We start from the raw sequence: 21,807 nt of genomic DNA on the forward strand, positions 1-21,807 counted from the left end.
GGGTCGGGGGATTTCCCTTTCCTAGTCAAGGGAAGCCGTGACAGACTGTACCTGGGAAAAGGGGACACTCCTACCTACATACTGCACTTTTCCCATGGTCTGAGCAACCGGCAGACCAGGAGATTCTCTCTCATGCCTGGCTTAGTGGGCACATACCCACAGAGCCTTGCTCACTGCTAGCGCAGCAGTCTGAGATCGACCTGCAATGCTGCAGCCTGGCTGGGGGAGGGGCATCTGTATTGCTGAGGCTTGAGTAGGTAAACAAAACAGCCAGGAAGCTCGAACTGGGAGGGGCCCACCGCAGCTCAGTAAGGCCTACTGTCTCTACAGACTCCACCTCTGTGGGCAAGGCATAGCTGAACAAAAGGCAGCAGAAACTTCTGCAGACTTAAACGTCCCTGTCTGATAGCTCTGAAGAGAGCAGTGGTTCTCCCAGCATGGTGTTTTGAGCTCTGAGAACGGACAGACTGCCTCCTCAAGTGGGTCCCTGACCCCCATGAAGCCTAACTGGGAGACACCTCCCAGTAGGGGCTGACAGACACCTCATACAGGCGGGTGCCCCTCTGGGATGAAGCTTCCAGAGGAAGGATCAGGCAGCAATATTTGCTGTTCTGCAGCCTCCGCTGGTGATACCCAGACAAACAGGGTCTGGAGTGGACCTACAGCAAACTCCAACAGAACTGAAGCTGAGGGACCTGACTGTTACAAGGAAAGCTAACAAACAGAAAGGAATAGCATCAACCTCAAAAAAAAAAGACATCTACACCAAAACCCCATCTGTAGGTCACTAACATCATAGACCAAAGGTAGATAAAACCACAAAGATGGGGAGAAACCAGAGCAGAAAAGCTGAAAATTCTAAAAACCAGAGCGCCTCTTCTCCTCCAAAGGATCGCAGCTCCTCACCAGCAACAGAACAAAGCTGGACTTAGACGAGTTGACAGAAGTAGGCTTCAGAAGATCAGTAATAACAAACTTCTCCAAGCTAAAGGAGCATGTTCTAACCCGTCACGAAGCTAAAAACCTTGAAAAAAGGTTAGATGAATGACTAACTAAACAGTGTAGAGAAGACCTTAAATGACCTAAGGGAGCTTAAAACCATGGCATGAGAACTTCATGACGCATGCACAACCTTCAATAGCCAATTCGATCAAGTGGAAGAAAGGGTATCAGTGATTAAAGATCAAATTAATGAAATAAAGCAAGAAGACAAGTTTAGAGAAAAAAGTAAAAAGTAACAAAGCCTCCAAGAAATACAGGACTACGTGAAAAGACTAAATCTACGTTTGACTAGTATACCTGAAAGTGACAGGAAGAATGGAACAAAGTTGGAAAACACTCTTCAGGATATTATCCAGGAGAACTTCCCCAACCTAGCAAGGCAGGCCAACACACAAATTCAGCACATATAAAGAACACCACAAAGACAGTCCTCAACAAGACCAACCCCAAGACACACAATTGTCAGATTCGCCAAGGTTGAAATGCAGGAAAAAAATGTTAAGGGCAGCCAGAGAGAAAGGTTGGGTTACCCACAAAGGGAAGCCCATCAGACAAACAGTGAATCTCTCAGCAGAAACCCTAAAAGCCAGAAGAGAGTGGGGGCCAATATTTAAATTTCTTAAAGAAAAGAATTTTCAACCCAGAATTTCATATCCAGCCAAACTAAGCTTCATAACCGAAGGAGAAATAAAATCCTTTACAGATGAGCAAATGCTGAGAGATTCTGTCACCACTAAGCCTGCCTTACAAGAGTTCCTGAAGAAAACACTAAATATGGAAAGGAACAACCGGCACCAGCCACTGCAAAAACATGCCAAATTGTAAAGACCATCGATGCTATGAAGAAACTGCATCAATTAATGGGCAAAATAACCAGCTAACATCATAATGACAGGATCAAATTCACACATAACAATATTAACCTTAAATGTAAATGGGTTAAATGCCCCAATTAAAAGACACAGACTGGCAAACTGGATAACGAGTCAAGACCCATCAGTGTGCTGTATTCAGGAGACCCATCTCACATGCAGAGACACATATCGGCTCAAAATAAAGGGATGGAGGAAGATCTACCAAGCAAACGGCAAGCAAAAAAAAAAGCAGGGATTGCCATCCTAGTCTCTGATAAAACAGACTTTAAAACAACAAAGATCAAAAGAGACAAAAGAAGGCCATTACATAATGGTATAGGGATCAATTAAACAAGAAGAGCTAACTATCCTAAACATATATGGACCCAACACAGGAGCACCCAGATTCATAAAGCAAGTCCTTAGAGACCTACAAAGAGACTTAGACTCCAACACAATAATAATGGGAGACTTTAACACCCCACTCTCATATCAGAACAAGACAGAGGGTTAACAAGGATGTCCAGGACTTGAACTCAACTCTGCACTAAGCGAAATTAACAGACATCTACAGAACTCTCCACTCCAAATCAACAGAATATACATTCTTCTCAGCCCCACATCACACTTATTCTAAAATTGACCACATAATTGGAAGTAAAGCACTCCTCAGCAAATGTAAAAGAATAGAAAACACAACAAACTCTCAGATCACAGTGCAATCAAATTAGAACTCAGGATTAAGAATCTCACTCAAAACTGCACAAGTACATGGAAACTGAACAACCTGCCCTGAATGACTACTGGGTAAATAATGAAATGAAGGCAGAAATAAAGATGTTCTTAGAAACCAATGAAAACAAAGACACAATGTACCAGAATCTCTGGGACACACTTAAAGCAGTGTGTAGTGGGAAATTTATAGCACTAAATGCTCACAAGAGAAATCTGGAAAGATCTAAAATCAATACCCTAATATCACAATTAAAATAACGAGAGAACCAAGAGCAAACAAATACAAAAGCTAGCAGAAGGCAAGAAATTCCTCTATGCAAATAAACTAGAAAATCTAGAAGAAATGGATAAATTCCTTGACGCATACAGCCTCCCAAGACTAAACGAGGAAGAAGTTGAATCTCTGAATAGACCAGTTAACAAGCTCTGAAATTGAGACAATAATTAACAGCCTACCAACCAAAAAAAGTCCAGGAACAGACAGATTCACAGCTGAATTCTACCAGAGGTACAAAGAAGAGATGGTACCATTCCTTCTGAAACTATTCCAATCAATAGAAAAAGAGGGAATCCTCCCTAACTCATTTTATGAGGCCAGCATCATGCAGACACCAAAGCCCGGCAGAGACACAACAAAAAAAGAAAATTTTGGAACAATATCCTTAATTAACATCGATGCAAAAATCCTCAATAAAATACTGGCGAACCAAATCCAGCAGCACATCAAAAAGCTTATCCACCATGATCAAGTGGGCTTCATCCCTGAGACGCAAGGCTGGTTCAACATATGCAAATCAATAAACGTAATCCATCACATAAACTGAACCAACTACAAAAACCACATGATTATCTCAAAAAATGCAGAAGAGGCCTTTGACAAAATTCAACAGGACTTAATGCTTAAAAACTCTCAAACTAGGGATTGATGGAATCTATCTCAAAATAATAAAAGCTATTTATCACAAACCCACAGCCAATATCATACTAAATGGGCAAAAACTGGAAGCATTTCCTTTGAAAACCGGCACAAGACAAGGATACCCCCTCTCACCACTCCTGTTCAACATAGTGCTGGAAGTTCTGGCCAGGGCAATCAGGCAAGAGAAAGAAAGAAACGGTATTCAATTAGGAAAAGAGGAAATCAAATTGTCCCTGTTTGCAGATGACATGAATGTATACTTAGAAAACTCCATCATCTCAGCCCAAAATCTCCTTAAGCTGATAGGCAACTTCAGCAAAGTCTCAGGATACAAAATCAATGTGCAAAAATCACAAGCATTCCTATACACCAATAACAGACAAACAGAGAGCCAAATCATGAGTGAACTCCCATTCACAATTGCTTCAAAGAGAATAAAATACCTAGGAATCCAACTTACAAGGGATGTGAAGGACCTCTTCAAGGAGAACTACAAACCACTGCTCAATGAAATAAAAGAGGACACAAACGAATAGAAGAACATTTCATGCTTGTGGATAGGAAGAATCAATATCATGAAAATGGCCATACTGCCCAAGGTAATTTATAGATTCAATACCATGCCCATCAAGCTACCAATGACTGTCTTCACAGAATTGGAAAAAACTACTTGAAAGTCCATATGGAACCAAAAAAGAGCCCGCATTGCCAAGTCAATCCTAAGCCAAAAGAACAAAGCTGGAGGCATCACGTTATGACTTCAAACTATACTACGAGGCTACAGTAACCAAAACAGCATGGTACTGGTACCAAAACAGAGATATAGACCAATGGAACAGAACAGAGGCCTCAGAAATAATACCACACATCTACAACCATCTGATCTTTGACAAACCTGACAAAAACAAGAAATGGGGAAAGGATTCCCTATTTAATAAATGGTGCTGGGAAAACTGGCTAGCCATATGTAGAAAGCTGAAACTGGATCCTTTCCTTACACCTTATACAAAAATTAATTCAAGATGGATTAAAGACTTAAATGTTAGACCTAAAACCATAAACCCCCTAGAAGAAAACCTAGGCAATACCATTCAGGACATAAGCATGGGCAAGGACTTCATGACTAAAACACCAAAAGCAATGGCAACAAAAGCCAAAACAGACAAATGAGATCTAATTAAACTAAAGAGCTTCTGCACAGCAAAAGAAACTACCATCAGAGTGAACAGGCAACCTACAGAATGGGAGAAAATTTTTGCAATCTACCCATCTGACAAAGGGCTAATATCCAGAATCTACAAAGAACTTAAAACAAATTTACAAGAAAAAAACAACCCCATCAAAAAGTGGGAGAAGGATATGAACAGACATTTCTCAAAAGAAGACATTTATGCAGCCAACGAACACATGAAAAAATGCTCATCATCACTGGCCATCAGAGAAATGCAAATCACAACCACAATGAGATACTATCTCATGCCAGTTAGAATGGCGATCATTAAAAAGTCAGGAAACAACAGATGTTGGAGAGGTTGTGGAGAAATAGGAACGCTTTCACACTGTTGGTGGGAGTGTAAATTAGTTCAACCATTGTGGAAGACAATGTGGCGATTCCTCAAGGATCTAGAACTAGAAATACCACTTGACCCAGTGATCCCACAAAGGATTATAAATCATGCTACTATAAAGACACATGCACACGTATGTTTATTGTGGCACTATTCACAATAGCAGACTTGGAACCAACCCAAATGTCCATCAATGATAGACTGTATTAAGAAATTGTGGCACATATACACCGGGGAGTAGGGGGTGGGGGGAGGGATAGCATTAGGAGAAATACCTAATGTAAATGAGGAGTTGATGGGTGCAGCAAACCAACATGGCACATGCATACCTATTTAACAAACCTGCAAATTGTGCACATGTACCCTAGAACTTAAAAGTATAACAAAATAAAAAATAAATTAAAAAACTAAAGAACCAAAAGGAGCCAATTTTTTTTTCTTTTTGCAGCTATTAAGTTAAGTTAAAAAATCTCAATATGCTTTTCACTTTTTTGACTTACTTTTCTTTGAAGGGCTAAATATGTGGATGATTCCAAAGTCAAAAATATTTTAAAAACATATTTTGTCTGGGTATGGTGTCTCACACCTATAATCCCAGCACTTTGGGAGACTGAGGAGGGTGTATTTCTTGAGTCCAGGAGTTTGAGACCAGCCTGGACAACATGGCAAAACCCCATCTCTACAAAAATTAGCCAGGCGTGGTGGTGTGCACCTGTAGTCCTAGCTATTTGGGAGGCTGAAGTAGGAGGATGGCTTGAGGCCAGGAGGCAGATGCTGCAGAGACTGTGCCACTGCCCTCACTCTAGCCTGGGCGACAGAGCCAGACCCTGTCTCGAGAAAATATATAAATAAAATAAAATGAAAATTCAAAGTCTCACTTCTAATCCCTTTCCTCTGCCTAAAAGGTAACTGTATTTACTTTTGATTTATTCTTCCAGTGTTTCTTTTCAAAATTATATGAAAACATTTAGATTATATGCATGTCTCTTCTTCTTATATAAAAGGTAGCAGTGCTTTTATATAGCTTATGCTATAAACCTATATATCATGTGCTACACATTAAGTGCTATCTTGTTTTCTTAATATTCTTGAAAATCATACCACATTATCACATAAAGATCATCTTTATTCTCCTTTTTAAGGTTGTACAGAACTGCTTTACTGATGATGTAATATTACAAAATACATATTTGGTCTTTGACCCCATTTCCTGACATACAGCTCTTAAAATCCTTGGACTCTCTAAAGTGATGTCTTTCTAATGAGTTGACTGATGGCTGGCAGCCTGTAGGTAGCTTCAGGATGTGGGCTGGTCATGCAGAAAGATCAAGGCATGATTAGAAAGATCCAGATAGGGAGAGCGGCTGAAGGTTAAGTTGATCACCAATGGCCAATTAATCAATCATGCCTATGTAATGAAGCCTCCATAAAAACCCAAAAGGACAGGGTTTGAGAAGCTTCCAGATAGCTGAAGACATGAAGTTTCCTGGAGTGTGGCTCACCTAGAAATGACATGGAAGCTCTGTCCTTCCCCCATACCTCACCCCATGCATCTCTTCATCTGTATCCTTTGTTATATCCTTTATAATAAGCTAGTAAACATGCTTCCCTGAGTTCTGTGAGCTGCTTTAGCAAATTAATCGAATCCAAGGAGGGGGTAGTGGGATCCCCAGTTTATAGCCGGTCAGTCAGAAGCACAGGCAAACTAACCTGGGGTTTGCAAATGGCATCAGAACCTGTGAGATCTCACACTGTCTCCAGGCAGTGTCAGAATTGAACTGAATTAGAGGATACTCAGCTACTGTCTGCTGGAGAACCGATTGTGTGAAAATAAGTAATTCAAAATCTAAGCTGTTGGAACTTCAAAATATTTTGAGCCTTAAAGGAATGCGATTATAGGACCTCAGTCACATAACAGGGAACTGTAACCACTGTTTCTCTGATTAGATTTGCCTTCTCTCTTACCCACATAGTTTTATAAAATGTTGTAAATGATTAAAGGGCACCTAGGCAGCCCATTCTCTCTTCACTGTAGATTATCTGCCCTTTTACTTTTTTCATACACAGACTATCATGTCTAAGATGAAATGTTAAAAACACTCTTTTAAATTGAAAAGGAAATGAAAGCAAGCTGTAACTCATTAGATTGTTATAACTCATAAACCAGCCTTGCATAGAAAATGCTATAACCCTAATACATTTGTTTTCTGCCTATATAAGCAAGAACTTAACTTTTAATTTGGGAGCACAGACTCCATTTCTCTGGAGTTTGTGTTTCCCAGATGGCCATTCTCAGCTTTTCACTTGAATAAAGCTAGGCTCTGATTCTTTCGATTATTTCAGATTAACACTTGCTTGGTGTCTGGGGAAAAAACCCCACACATTTCACAGAAGTCTACTGTGTTGATTGTTGCTGGGTGAGAGAACAGAAAAAGCACTTTGAGTGTTTTTTCCACAGAGATGGCCATTTGTGTTCTTTCCAATCTTTTGCTATTATAAATAAAGGCACAAAGAATGACTTTACAGATATGTTCTTTTATATTTTTTGCAAATTTGCCTTTGGGATATATTCCCAAAAGTGTGATTGCTTAATTAAAGGTATATGCATATTTAATTTTGCTAGACATTGCCCAATTCCTCTGAGTTAATACTATTCTCATTCCTATCAGCAAAGTATGAGAGTACCTATTTTACCCACAGCCTTGCCAAAAGATTACGCAAACCTTTGGACATTTATCTACTGATGGGTAAGAAGTGGTGTCTCAATGCAGTTTTAATTTCTATTTCTTCCTTATACGTTGAGCTAAACTACTCTTCTAAAAGTTGTTTGTGCTTCCTGCCAGAGGATGCCGTCAAGGAGGCATTGTTAAAATCTCTCTTCCCACTGCCGTCATGTCGCAGTCAGTTTTCTAAAGAGCCCGAACAGCTGTGGAAGCTCTTCATTGTCATTGGAGGGTTGAGCTTTGAAACAAAGCTGAGGAAGATCTGAGGAGCCATTCCGAGCAATGGGGAACACTCACAGAGTGTGTGGTAATGTGAGATCCAAACACCAAGCACTCCAGGGGCCTAGGGTTTGTCACGTATGCCACTCCAGGGGCTTTGGGTTTGTCACGTATGCCACTGTGGAGGAGGTAGATGCAGTCATGAATGCAAAGCTACACAAGGTGGATGGAAGAGTTGCGGAACCAAAGAGAGCTGTCTCAAGAGAAGACTCTCAAAGACCAGTGCCCACTTAACTGTGAAAAAGATATTTGTTGCTGGCATTAAAGAGTATACTGAAGAACATCACCTAAGAGATTATTTTGAACAGTATGGAAAAACTGAAGTGATTGAAATCATGACTGACCAAGGCAATGGCAAGAAAAAAGGCTTTGCCTTTGTAAGCGTGACTGTGGATAAGATTGTCATTCTGAAATACCATACTGTGAATGGCCACAATTGTGAAATTAGGGCAGCTGTGTCAAATCAAGAGATGCCTAGTGCTTCATCTAGCCGAAAAGGGTGAAGTGCTTCTGGAAACTTTGGTGGTGGTTGTGGAGGTGGTTTTGGTGGGAATGGCAATTTTGGTTGTGGTGGAAACTTTAGTGGTCATGGTGGCTTTGGTGGTAGCTCTGGTGGTGGTGGATATGGTGGCAGTGGGATGGTTAAAATGGATTTTGTAATAATGGAAGCAAATTTGGAGGTGCTGAAAGCTACAATGATCTTGGCAATTACAACAGTCTTCAAATTCTGGACCCATGAAGGAAGGAAACTTTGGTGGCAGAAGATCTGGCCCCTATGGTGGTGGAGGCAAATTCTTTGCTAAACTATGAAACCAAGGTGGCTGTGGCAGTTCCAATAGCTGCAGAAGCTATGGCAGTAGCAGAAGATTTTAATTACTGCTAGGAAATAAAGTTTAGCAGGAGAGAAGAGCCAGAGAAGTGACAGGGAAACTACAGGTTACAACGGATTTGTGAATTCAGCCAAGCACAGTGGTGGCAGGGCCTAGCTGCTACAAAGAAGACATGTTTTAGACAGTATTTGTGTATATGGGCAAAAAACATGAAAATTATATTTGTGATTAATTATGTAACAATTAATAACAGGTTATCTTAGTTTATGTTCTATGGAAAGTGTAAAACAGTCTACTGAAGGGTTTTAATATAAGATTTTATTTTTTGCACCCATGCTGTTGATTGCTAAATGTTATAGTCCGATCATGACACTGAATGTGTCTTTAAAAATAAATAAATTAATCACATTAAATTTGTATTTCTTTTCCTGTAACTTAAATGAACTTATACTTTTACCCAGTTTTCTATCAGGAAGTTGGTCTCTTAATTAAATTACATTTTTATTTTTAGAAGCTCTCTTTATATTAGAAATGTTAGCCCTTCATGATCTAAGTGGCCAATACTTACTCTAATTTATTGTGTCTTGTGACTTTCCTTATGATGCTTTTTTCTTATGCCAAAATTCTTCTTTTTAAAAATGTAGCTTAATTCATTAATCTTTTCTCTTACTGATTTTCTAGTTTTGAGCCACAGCTACCCCTTAATATTCTCATGCTACCATAAATAATTCAGCCATGCCTTCTTTTAATACTAGCATGGTTTCATGTTTTACTTTTAAAACACTAACCCATTTGAAATATTTCCGGGTATATAGTATAACATAGGGCTCTAAATTTATCTTTTTCCAAATGGCTATCCAGTTTTTAGGGAAGCCATCTTTTTTCCAATGATTTGAGGTGCTGTCTTTATCATTAGTAAGCCACTATATATATATAAACCCATCTCTGGACATCCTAATCTGCTCCATTAGTCTTCTTGCTCTTTCAGGTATCTAATTATGTTCATTATAAAGGCTTTATATTTTACATCTTCTTTTCCAGGATTTACTTGGCTATTCCTCCTGTTTGTTTTTTCCTTATAAACTTTAAAATCAATTTTTACTATTTCCTCCTCAGAATAAAAGGACCTACTGGTATTTTTATTAGAATATTTTAAAACTTTTATAAACAAACACAAAAAGCATTGACATGTTGCTGTTTTTTTTTTTTTTTTTTAGACGGAGTCTCGCTCTGTTGCCCAGGCTGGAGTGCAGTGGCACGATCTCAGCTCACTGCAAGCTCCACCTCCTGGGTTCATGCCATTCTCCTGCCTCAGCCTCTCAAGTAGCTGGGACTACAGGTGCCCACCACCATGCCCAGCTAATTTTTTGTACTTTTTTTTTTTTTTTTTTTTTTAGTAGAGACAGGGTTTCACTGTGTTAGCCAGGTTGGTCTCGATCTCCTGACCTTGTGATCTGCCCACCCTGGCCTCCCAAAGTGCTGGGATTACAGGCGAGAGCCACCGCGCCCAGTCAGCTGATTCTTTAAAAATGTCATAGTTGACAAAAAAGGCTCTGTTCGAGTCTACTTCTGTGTTTTTTAAAGGGTTTAAATTCCTTGTGTAAATTTTACTCATTTAACCTCTACGTTATCTTTGTTGTTGCTACTGAAGAGGTGTCTTCTCTTTAATTACATCATTCAGTTGGAATTTGTTTATATATATATAAAGAACATTGATTTTTGCATATCAATCTTATATCTGTAACTTTGCTAAATTGTCTGTCATAGTTTTCCCATCAACTTTCACGGGCTTTACAGACATATAATTATATACTTGGCATTAAAAAAACCATTGCTCCAATTTCTAAGTCTCAAATACTTTCTCTTGTCTAATGTTACTGGCTAATGATCACTAATACTATGTTAAATAGCAGAGGCAACAGAGACAATCCTTGTCTAGTTCCCTATTTTGGTAGTAATGCCTCTAGTGTTACACCTTAAGAAAGGGATTTAGACTTTAGGGCTGTGATGCATGTAATTTATCATGTTAAGGAATTATCTATTGATTTACACATGGCCACAAACATGGGAACAACAGACTCTGCAGACTACTAGAGAGAGGAGGGAGTGGGGGATGGGTTGAAAAACTACCTATTGGGTACTATACTCTCTACCCGGGTGCAATATACCCATGTAACAATCCTGCACATGTACCCCTTCTATCTAAAATAAAAGCTGAAATTGAGAGACAGAGACATTATTCCAGGTAAGCCTGATTTAATCAGATGCAAAGCCCTTAACAGATGGACTGGAGCTCTCCCTGAGATCAGATGCTCTCTTGCTGACCTTGGAAAGGTAAGCTGCTGTGTGTTACACAGCTGTAATGAAACAAATTCTGCCAACAGCCATATAAGCTTGCAAGATGACCCTGAGCCTCAGATGAAACTATGGCCCCAACCAACACTTCAGTTGCAGTCCTGTGAGACCCTGAACAGAGGAGCCAACTAAGCTGTGCCCAGACTCTTGATCACAGAAACTGTGAGACAATAAATGAGCACTGTTTTAAGCTGGAAAAATTGTGGCAATGTGTTATGCAGCAACAGAAAACTAATACATATGGCAATTCTTCAGTCTAGTAAAAAGAAACAAGTAAGTTTAACGAAGTGTGATAGGTGTTAGAAATGCTTAGGACACAAAATAAAAAAACAGTTAATTCTATATAGTAGTTTACAACAGGCTTCACAAAGGAGATGCCCCTTGAGATGAATTTTATAAGAGGTATTCAAAAGGTAGACATTAGCTACCTATCAAAATCCCAGTGACATTTTTTTCTAGAAATAGAAAAATCTATCTTAAAATTCCTATGGGATCTCAAGAAACCCATAATAGTCAAAACAATCTTGAAAAAGAACAAGGTTGCAGGTCTCACACTTCCTAATTTCAAGTTACTACAAAGCAATAGTAACAAAAACAGTGTGGCACTGACATAAAAACAGACATATAGACCACTGGGACAGAACAGACAGCCCAGAAATAAACTCTGACATACATGGTTAAATGGTTTTCAACACAGATGCCAAGGCAATTCAATGGGGAAAGGACAGACTTCTCAATAACTGGTGATGGGAAAACTGGATTTTTACATGCAAAAGAAGGAAGCTGGACCCTTACCTCACACCATATATAAAAATTAACTCAGAATAAAATGTAAGACCTAAAACTATAAAACTCTTAGAAGAAAACATAGGAGAAAGCTTCATGACATTGGTTTGGTTGATTTCTCAGATATGACACCAAAAGCTTAGGAAACAAAAGAAAAAACATGAAAATTAAGGCAAATCATGGAAAAAGAGAAAATATCTGCATATTATACATCTGATAAAGTTAATATCCAGAATATATAAAGAACACCCACAATTCAACAACAACAAACAATTTAAAAATGGACAAAGTACTTGAATAGACATTTTCCCAAAGATATACAAAATGGCCAATAAGTACAAGAAAAAATGTTCAACATCAGTAATCATTAGGGAAATGCAAATCAAAACAATAAGACCACTTGATACGCGTTACGTTAATGGGTTTTCTGGTAGATAAAAACAGAAACAAAAAACAAAAATAAAAACAAAAACAAAACAAAACAGAAAATAACAAGTTTTGGAAAGCATGTGGAGAAATTACAACCCTTCTGCATTGTAGGTGAAAATGTAAAATGGTGTGGCAGCTATGGAAAAGAGCATGGCAGTTTCTCAAAAAATTAAAAACAGAATTACCATATGATCCAGCAATTCCACTTCCAAGTAAATACTCAGATGTTTAAATAAATAATTCAAAACCTCCCACAGATGTTTTGAATTATTGACACAAATTTGCAATTGAGCAGTTTCTTACATGGGTACATAGTATGTCTGTAGGTAGTAATAGCAGATTTTTATTTACTTTTAACATTGATTTATTTCTTAGGAATACTGAGAAGGTAAATAAATAATAAGAACATGTAAAATGCTAAGCAAAAATGAAGAGCTACACAGGCATTCCTACATACATAGATATAGATATAGATACAGATAATCTATGTGTATGAGTATGAGTAAATATACTAAATCTATGTGTATAAGTAAATACTCAGAAGTGGAATTATTCAGTCTTAAAAAGAAAGGGTATTCTGACATATACTACAAAGTGAATGAAACTTGAGGACATTATTGTAAGTGAAATAAACTAGTCACAAAAGGCCAAATATTGTATGACTCTACTTTTATAAGGTACCACTTATATATGTCACAACTTCATAGAGACAGAAAAAATAGTGGTTGCTAGGGGCTGAGGTGCAGGGTGAATTGGGAGTTATTGCTTAATGGTTACAGAATTTCAGTTCTGCAACATGAAAAGAGTTCTGTGGATGGACGGCAGTGATGGCAGCACAACAATGTGACTGTACTTAATGCCACTGAACTGTATACTTAACAGTGATTAAGATGGTAAATTTTATGTTATGCTTATCACAATTATTTTGAAAAGGTAGACATTAGTAGGCAAGATTTTCTAAGGAAAAGATACTTGATGAGCAGAGATACAGAGGTATAAGCTAACTTAACATGCTCTAAAAAGTGCAAACAATTTGGTACCACTGAGACTTAGGGCAGGAGTCTTCAAACTAGAGTACATATAGGAGTGTGTACTACATTTCACAATTCTGGTGACACTAATCACAAAAAAATACCCTTGGGGATACCCATATACTTTCTGAAAGATGTTTAGAATAGTTATAAGAGAATAAAATATCAGATCCTCCACTTCCATAGGTACTCATTCCAAAACTGACCAGACACCAGACTGAGACAATTGGTCTAGTAAATTAGTAAGTTCTCTATTGCTCCCCTCCCATTTCACAATTACCACTTCAGCCACTTGACAAAAGAAAAGCATGTAATTCACCCACAGAAAATACTACTATGGTAAACTGTGCCAGAGTTTGAAAATCACTGGAGTAGAAAAAAAAAAAAGAAAAACGAAAAGAAGACAATTTGAAACATTGGTATCTGGTAAGCCTTTAATAAAAGCCTTTGTCTCTGCTCATAAACCTGAGGTATAGTTTTATGGCTTCTCTGTTTTATGTAATTCCTATTAAGGGCAAAGAGTGGTATTAGGAACAAGGTATTCTGGCCCATATATTAGGAATGTTCTGAGTTCAGACATATTGTAAAGTGGGATGACTAAAGTAATGATAGGTTTAGTAATAATCCCTCTTCTATTGTCCCCCAGATACTGACAAAGAATATGTCACTCCTGAGAGAAGTCCCAAGACACCTTTGTCAAACAATAGTAAAAACCTGTATCTCTTTAATGTCATTTATTTACACAATATACAGACCTTAAAATAAAGCTATTAATTTTTTTTGGAGGAAAGCTGGGAGTATTGGTTAAAAAACAATAAACAGCTTGAACAATTCCAAGCCATCATCAAAGTTGGCTTTAAAAACCTCATATAAAGTACTGTCACTCACTATGATAGTTAAGAAATCACACTTGATAGTGATTATTCCAGTGTATAGGTGATAGCCAAAAATAAGTTAGTCACCAAGTCTATCACTATAGCTCCATTCCCTATTCCAACACCACTCTGCTTCATAAAATGCATAAAATGGCAGAAGACACACTTCACCAGATTGTAGCAAAAATTGTAAAAAGAACTAGTTTTGGTTTCTGAAAAGTTTAAACTGACTTGCATAAAGCACTGGATGTAACTATTAGAAACATACTAGAATTCATGCCTATAAAAAGTACTATGTGAGGAACCCAGGTTTTGATGCAGTCAAAAGACGGTTGTCGCTGTGTAACTGAAAAATGAAGCAAGACTTTCTCTGAAAGAAAGAACTTTTTCTGAAAGTATGATTTGACTGATTGGGTTGACAATGAAGGCTAGTTCTGACAATTAGGTTATATAGAGGGTATTTCTAAAAATAAATGAGCTAAATTTGTAGTGGGAAGGCTTTGATTAGCATATAGTAAACACAAATACTTTGAAGCTTCAAATATGAGCTAAAAATAGAAAATCATGGCACTGAATTTTTTTTTCTTTTTGTGGGACAGAGTCTTGGTCTGTCACCCAGGCTGGAGTGCAGTGGCAGTGGCGTGATCACGACTCACTGCAGCCTCGACTTCCCAAGCTCAAGCGATCCTCCCACAGATGTTCTGAATTATTGACAAAAACTTGCAATTGAGCAGTTTCTTACATGGGTACATAGTATGTCTGTAGGTAGTAATAGCAGATTTTTATTTGCTTTTAACATTGATTTATTTCTCAGAAATACTGAGAAGGTAAATAAATTACAAGAACATGTAAAATGCTAAGCAAAAATGAAGAGCTACACAAGCATTCCTACATACATTTATATATATATATATATAGGTATTGATATAGATACAGATAATCTATGTGTATCCTCACTAGATGTGTTCTGCTTCTTCCATTTGCACAAAGAGATAGTTTAAATAGTTTCTTAGGAAAATATTATATTTCCACACCTTAAGAAGATGTAACCTCTGACTTCCTTATTCTTTTTACCACAATATGAAAATATCTAAGCAGTTTATCTGGATAATAGAGCAAAGAAAAGATGAGAGTCCTATATTCTTATAGTTCATAACCTAAATGGCCCCTTATTGCCTTCTCTAAGTGTGCAATATTTAATTTCTACTTTCTAGTAATCTCTGTTCTCAGGTCCTGATAACTTCCTGTCTCTATATCCTTGAAGTGGGCCATATTCTGAGAATTCTTATTTTCCATTATTAGCCTTGGCTTTTAACATGCTAAAGGTATCATGTGTAAACACTCCATGAAGTGGTACTTAGTTGTACAACCATGAAAATTAGAATAAAGTCAAAAATCCACACTTGAGAAAACAGAGGGGTCCAGAAACTTGAGTGTCACAAAGCCAGAACTGTAAGTCAAGCCTGCTGAATCTCAATCTAGGTCACCAAAATTCCACAAATATTACTGTGCACCAAACACAATGATACAAAGCTGAACAAGACTCAGTCCTATGCTCATGTACTGGCATGTACACGTATGTATATAGAGATACACTATGCCACCATTTATGAAAACAATAATTTGATAAATTTAAAGGTAAAAACACACAGTTTAGAAATGGAAGAAAAGGCTTCATGGAAGAAACAGTATTAGAACTGAACCTTAAAGAATTGTTAGGACATGCCTCCAGCAAAGACTTGGAACCAACCCAAAGGTCCAACAATGATAGACTGGATTAAGAAAATGTGGTACATATACACCATGGAATACTATGCAGCCACAAAAAAGGATGAGTTCATGTCCTTTGTAGGGACATGGATGAAGCTGGAAACCATCATTCTCAGCAAACTATCACAAGGACAAAAAACCAAACACCGCATGTTCTCACTCATAGGTGGGGATTGAACAATGAGAACACTTGGACACAGGAAGGGGAACATCACACACCGGGGCCTGTAGTAGGGTGGGGGGAGTGGGGAGGGATAGCATTAGGAGATATACCTAATGTAAATGACGAGTTAATGGGTGCAGCACACCAACATGGCACATGTACACATATGTAACAAACCTGCATGTTGTGCACATGTACCCTAGAACTTAAAGTATAATAAAAAAAATTTAAAAAAAAATTGTTAGGACAATGATGGGAATCATGAGGAAGAAAGGCATCAAGATAAGAATACTATGAGCAAAGGTACAGGGGAAGCAAAGTATAGAGAGTATCTTCCATAAATAACAAGTGATAAAGCTAAAAAAAATTGTGGTGGCCAGGCACAGTGGCTCACACCTGTAATCCCAGCACTTTGGGAGGCCAAGGCAGGCAGATCACGAGGTCAGGAGATCAAGACCATCCTGGCCAACATGGTGAAACCCCATCTCTACTAAAAATACAAAAATTAGCTGGGTGTGGTGGTGCATGCCTGTAATCCCAGCTACTCGGGAGGCTGAGGCAGGAGAATCCCCTGAACCAGGGAGGCAGAGCTTGCAGTGAGCCGAGATTGCGCCACAGCACTCTAGCCTGGCGACAGAGCGAGACTCCGTCTCAAAAAAAAAAAAAAGAAAAAAGAAAAAGAAAAAGAGTGGAATAATATATACAAACTGCTATGGAAAATAACTGGCTGGAAGGGAGGTTGGGGCAGATGACAGAGCTCTTTAACCATAAGACTTATTCTGTAAACAGAGATAAGACATCAACAATTTTACAAGAGGGGGCCCTTGATTAAATTACCATCTATACCATACCTTGTTCATTTTTATAGTCTAGCTCTGTATTGTTTTTATTTGTGTATAGGTTTCTCTCTCTCATATTACTTGGTGAGATCTTTGTATTCCACTTCTCTAGAACACTCTAACACACTCCCAGTAAGTTTCCTTAAATAAACCTACACAAACCAAGCAATCCCATATCAAACAATGATAAGGCATAAATAAAAAGGAAAAAGTGTTGACTTGATTTTTAATCACAGACCTACACATATATACCATCATTAGATTTTAAATTACTAACGTATATATCTAGTTATATTACACCACTCACATTTCTATTTTTCATGCTTTGTAATAGAAATATCAGTTGCAAACCACAAAAAGGCCATATTAAGCAGTTTCTTATTTATTTATTTATTTATTTATTTTTGAGACAGAGTCTTGCTCTGTTGCCCAGGCTGAAGTGCAGTGGCACAATCTCGACTCACTGCAACCTCCACCTCCCAGGTTCAAGCGATTCTCCTGCCTCAGCCTCCCAAGTAGCTGGGATTACAGATGTGTGCCACCACACCTGGCTAATTTTTGTATTTTTAGTAGAGATGGGGTTTCACCATGTTGGCCAGGTTGGTCTCAAACTCGTGACCTCAGGTGATCTACCCGCCTCGGCCTCCCAAAGTGCTGGGATTACAGGCATGAGCAACCGCGCCCGGCCATTAAGCAGTTTCTTATGGGACTAACCGTTCTAAAACTTTTGTGGAAAAGGAACAACACTCTGATTTTTAAATTTCTTCCTTCATTTTAGCTTTTATACTCCAATAAAGTCAGTGATGAAACATACAACATTTCTTAGAAAAACTACAGTTCAAATATAGCAACAACAAAAATGGTAGGGTTAGATTAAAAGCAGAAATAGCACACTCTGGTGTTTGTACACAGCTCTTCTTATTTGACTTTTTGAGGAGTTTTTGGCTTTAGGGTAAAGGAAAAAATAATACAGTATGCTTGATGTTTAAAAGAAACCAAATACATTTCAACAATGAATTCCTGAATAACTCTGATTGGAAGATGGTATCTCAGAACACTTTAACTCCAATTTACAAATCCAGTTTACAAATAGACTCCTAATTTACAAATTGGTAGTATTTTAAGGTATTTTTAAGTTGGCTGTTTAAAAATCATCAATTTCCCACAAGAAACAATGCAAAAAGCAGTTAGGTTTTACAGTGAATATTTTAATAAGAGCACAGTACTAAACTCTGGTACTAAACTCTGGTAACTGAACAGTAAAAATTAAAAAAAAAATACTCAGTGAGTTTCAAATAAGAGCATGGAAAATAAAATCCAGTATGCAATCCTAGTAACCAAAAACCCTGCTCCCTCTTCATTGGCCAGGAGATAACCTTATCTCTAATACTAGCAGTTACAACCTTTTGGAGGCATTGACAGTTAAGGCATATTTACGAATTGTGCATGTGTGTGTTTATGTGTGTAGTAATGTAATGGCAGAGAGAGGAAATGAGTGGAGATTTTGCTTAAGTCAGGAATTTTTTAAATATACTTAATGGCGGTTTATTGGTAGTTGTACTGAATTAATACCTGATACTGTATCCTCAGATCCTAAGAAAGTGTTGAGGACAAAGCAGATGTTTCAATAAAAACTACTGAATTTTTGCTGAATGATATTCTTACATAATTAGGTTCTTAAGTTCAAAATTCTGTTTACCATTACTATGCTCATTGTGTTCTTTCCAGTATTATAAAACCCTCTGCCAGCCTTTAACTAGGGTTCCTCATCTGAACCAATGAACACAGAAAATGATTTTAGCGACTATTTCTCAATTCCCCCAAGGATAATACGTAACTGTACTTATCTAGATACATAGGTAAGAAGTTAATAATTCCATACAAATTGAGGCTTTATAGTATTAGGGTGTTCTTTCTCAATTGAGAAAGGCTGTTAGACTAATCAGTTTTATAAATGTTCTTACTATGATGGTTTTATGTATGATTAAAGAATACAATAACTATGCAATAATGTTCCCATATGTTCAATTTTACAATATGGGCACATATACAAGCAGCAAGTTAAAATCTTGGCAAACTGTTTATCTTAGTCCCCAAAAGTAATAGTTCACAAATTATAACCACTTGAAAGGCAAACCACAAAGGAAATTGTTAGGGAACACCCAAAAACAATTTTGAAAAAAGTAAAATCTCCAGAATTTGTCATATGGTAACTTTCTACATATTAAAAAAAAAAAAATGCTTACTTTTTACTTAATACAGACCACAAATTTATTCCATTCAACTCTTTCTATTTAAATATGAAATCAACAAAATTTATCAAAATCAGTACAGGGTCTAAATCCTATATTCATGAACAATGACGATTTCTTATAATTTAGAATTTCAAGTTTATAATTTTGTTTCCATTAGTATATATTCTATTTCATACAGACCATTATTTATCATTTCTAAAGTCTGTACCTCAGTTTGCCTCTAAAAATTTGTTTCCTCTAAAATTAAGCTGCTATTTTAAAACTTTTTAGACCTAACAAAAAGACTTGTTTTTGGTTAAAAAGCTTTTCTTTGTACTTACAAATGATTTTGTGATACACAGAAAATTGATTTTTTTTAAAAATCTAGCAAGGCTTCAGAAATATCACACCAGTAACAAAGTATATTTCTATATCCCGCTTAGTATTATAATTATCCATCATGCATAGGTAACCCTTTCATTTAAGTGAATAAAAAAAAATCAAGCTACAGATCTATGTAAATTGCCTCGTCTCTAAACTGCAGAGAGATTCAAAGCTACAACTAATTGTCCAGATTTCTGCATTCTAAGTTATGAATTCATCTTCTATCCCAACTCACCTTAGGGAAAAAAGGAGCAGAACTACTCTGAAAGCTCTTATAGGAATCATATTTTCAGAAAATAAAAAAATCACACTCTTACATTATATTCATTCTCCTGTTTTTCATTGCAAAACAAAATTCATCACAATACAACTCAGTTTTACCCCAAAATTTATTATCACCCTTTGTCTGTGTAGAAAATGTTGAAAAAAAAAAAAACCTGTCTTTTTCTAAGAAATCACTTTCACTGTGGAAGTGAAAATGGAACGCTGGGCAAGCTAGAAGGGATAGACATATATTTCCATGGCACGTTTTCAACTGAGCAGCAGTAGACCCAGAGAATTTAAAAGAAGTGCCACTATTTCTCTTGCTATTGATGAACTGCAAATACTGAATATATAAAAATTAATGGTAGAGAAAAATACTTCTTTATACTCTATTTAGTTGATTTTTTAAGAGTTTTCACTATTTCCTAAAATCAGGCAAATTTTTACCAATTTGAAAAACATCTCAGAGTGATCTCCTTGCAAATAGTTCTTTATCAGGTGTACATTTAAATAAATTCAGTTTGTTTTCTTTTTTAAATGAAAAAAATGCTGAACTAGAATTTCTTTATTTTGTACTTTGGAGCTACTTTTTAACTGACTTTCATTAAAAAACTTATGCTTTTTTAAAGTCTAAGTCAAAAATGTTACCATAGAGAAATTAGGCAAGAGATGTAATTTTAAAATTACACTACCCAGAGAGAGCCAATTAACAATCTGGGAAATATATTCTCTATATATATGAATGCTAATTGGGATCTGGTGTGTACAGGCATGCACACACACACACACACTATATATAGTTTCTCCCTTATACATGTAAAGATAAATGCATAGTTTAGACACAGACCTTTTACAAGAATTTTTCTTATGTGTTGCTCTGTACCTTGTTGTCATTTATTACCATTGAATCTAAGCCTTTGCTGACAACCTAGTCATCCAAAACTTAATATTGACTTAAAATAATGACTATACTATTACCTTTCATCTGAAACCTGTGAATGCTCTCTGATGCTGACCAAGCTTAACAATCTACATATAGTAGAAGTTCAATAATTTTTTTTAAAATGTGCCTAAAAATGATTGTAAAGAAATACTGCTAACAGTGGTTATGTGACCTCTGCATGTTGTGATCCTAGTTTTTCTTTACTTCATATGCTTTCCACTATTTTCAAAATTTTCTACCATGATCATATTTTATAATCAGAAAACTGTTAAAAATTTTCTTACAAAGAATATGTCATATGCATAATACAAACAAAAATATTATGAAAAATAAAATAAAAGAATCTCAGAATAAAAGAAAAAATCCAAAAGAAAACCCACAAAAATATTAACATGGGTCTCTTATGGTAATTTTTCCTTATCTTTTTCTATATTTTACCAAGTTTCTTTGTCAACATAATTATTCCCATAATTAAAAAAACTACTTTTAAATATGCAATTTCATTAAATCCTCAGCCTCTTCTCTAAATAGCCACATAGCATGTTCATGCTCTACCTGAAAACTGACCAATGGAGGGCACTGTCTTCCCTAGAGCACTATTAAGAAGCGCCGTTTTCTCTCCTGCACTCCAGTACTGTTGGGGCTTGTGGTGAGGCAGATGTCCTTCTTGCTTGTCACTACCACTATTTATCACAGTTCCTACTACTTCTTCCCTACAGCACAGTTTCCTTAAGGCCCTTGCCATTAGATCATTACACCCTCTACCCATCTTGATTACCAGGGTTACAATTCCTGATTGCCCCCCTTCAGTCACTGAAAAATTT

At 37.0% G+C, this 21,807-nt stretch overlaps 1 protein-coding gene and 1 pseudogene across 4 annotated transcripts in view; one reads left to right on the forward strand and one right to left on the reverse strand.

The window, feature by feature from the left end:
• Nucleotides 1-21,807, reverse strand: part of SLC30A7 (solute carrier family 30 member 7) — a 105,560-nt gene that overhangs the window by 51,615 nt on the left and 32,138 nt on the right. The window lies entirely within an intron of this gene.
• Nucleotides 7,361-8,620, forward strand: LOC134729580 (heterogeneous nuclear ribonucleoprotein A1-like 3; annotated as a pseudogene).

The sequence above is a fragment of the Pan paniscus genome, chromosome 1 (genome assembly GCF_029289425.2).
Source record: "Pan paniscus chromosome 1, NHGRI_mPanPan1-v2.0_pri, whole genome shotgun sequence".
Lineage (NCBI taxonomy): Eukaryota > Metazoa > Chordata > Mammalia > Primates > Hominidae > Pan > Pan paniscus.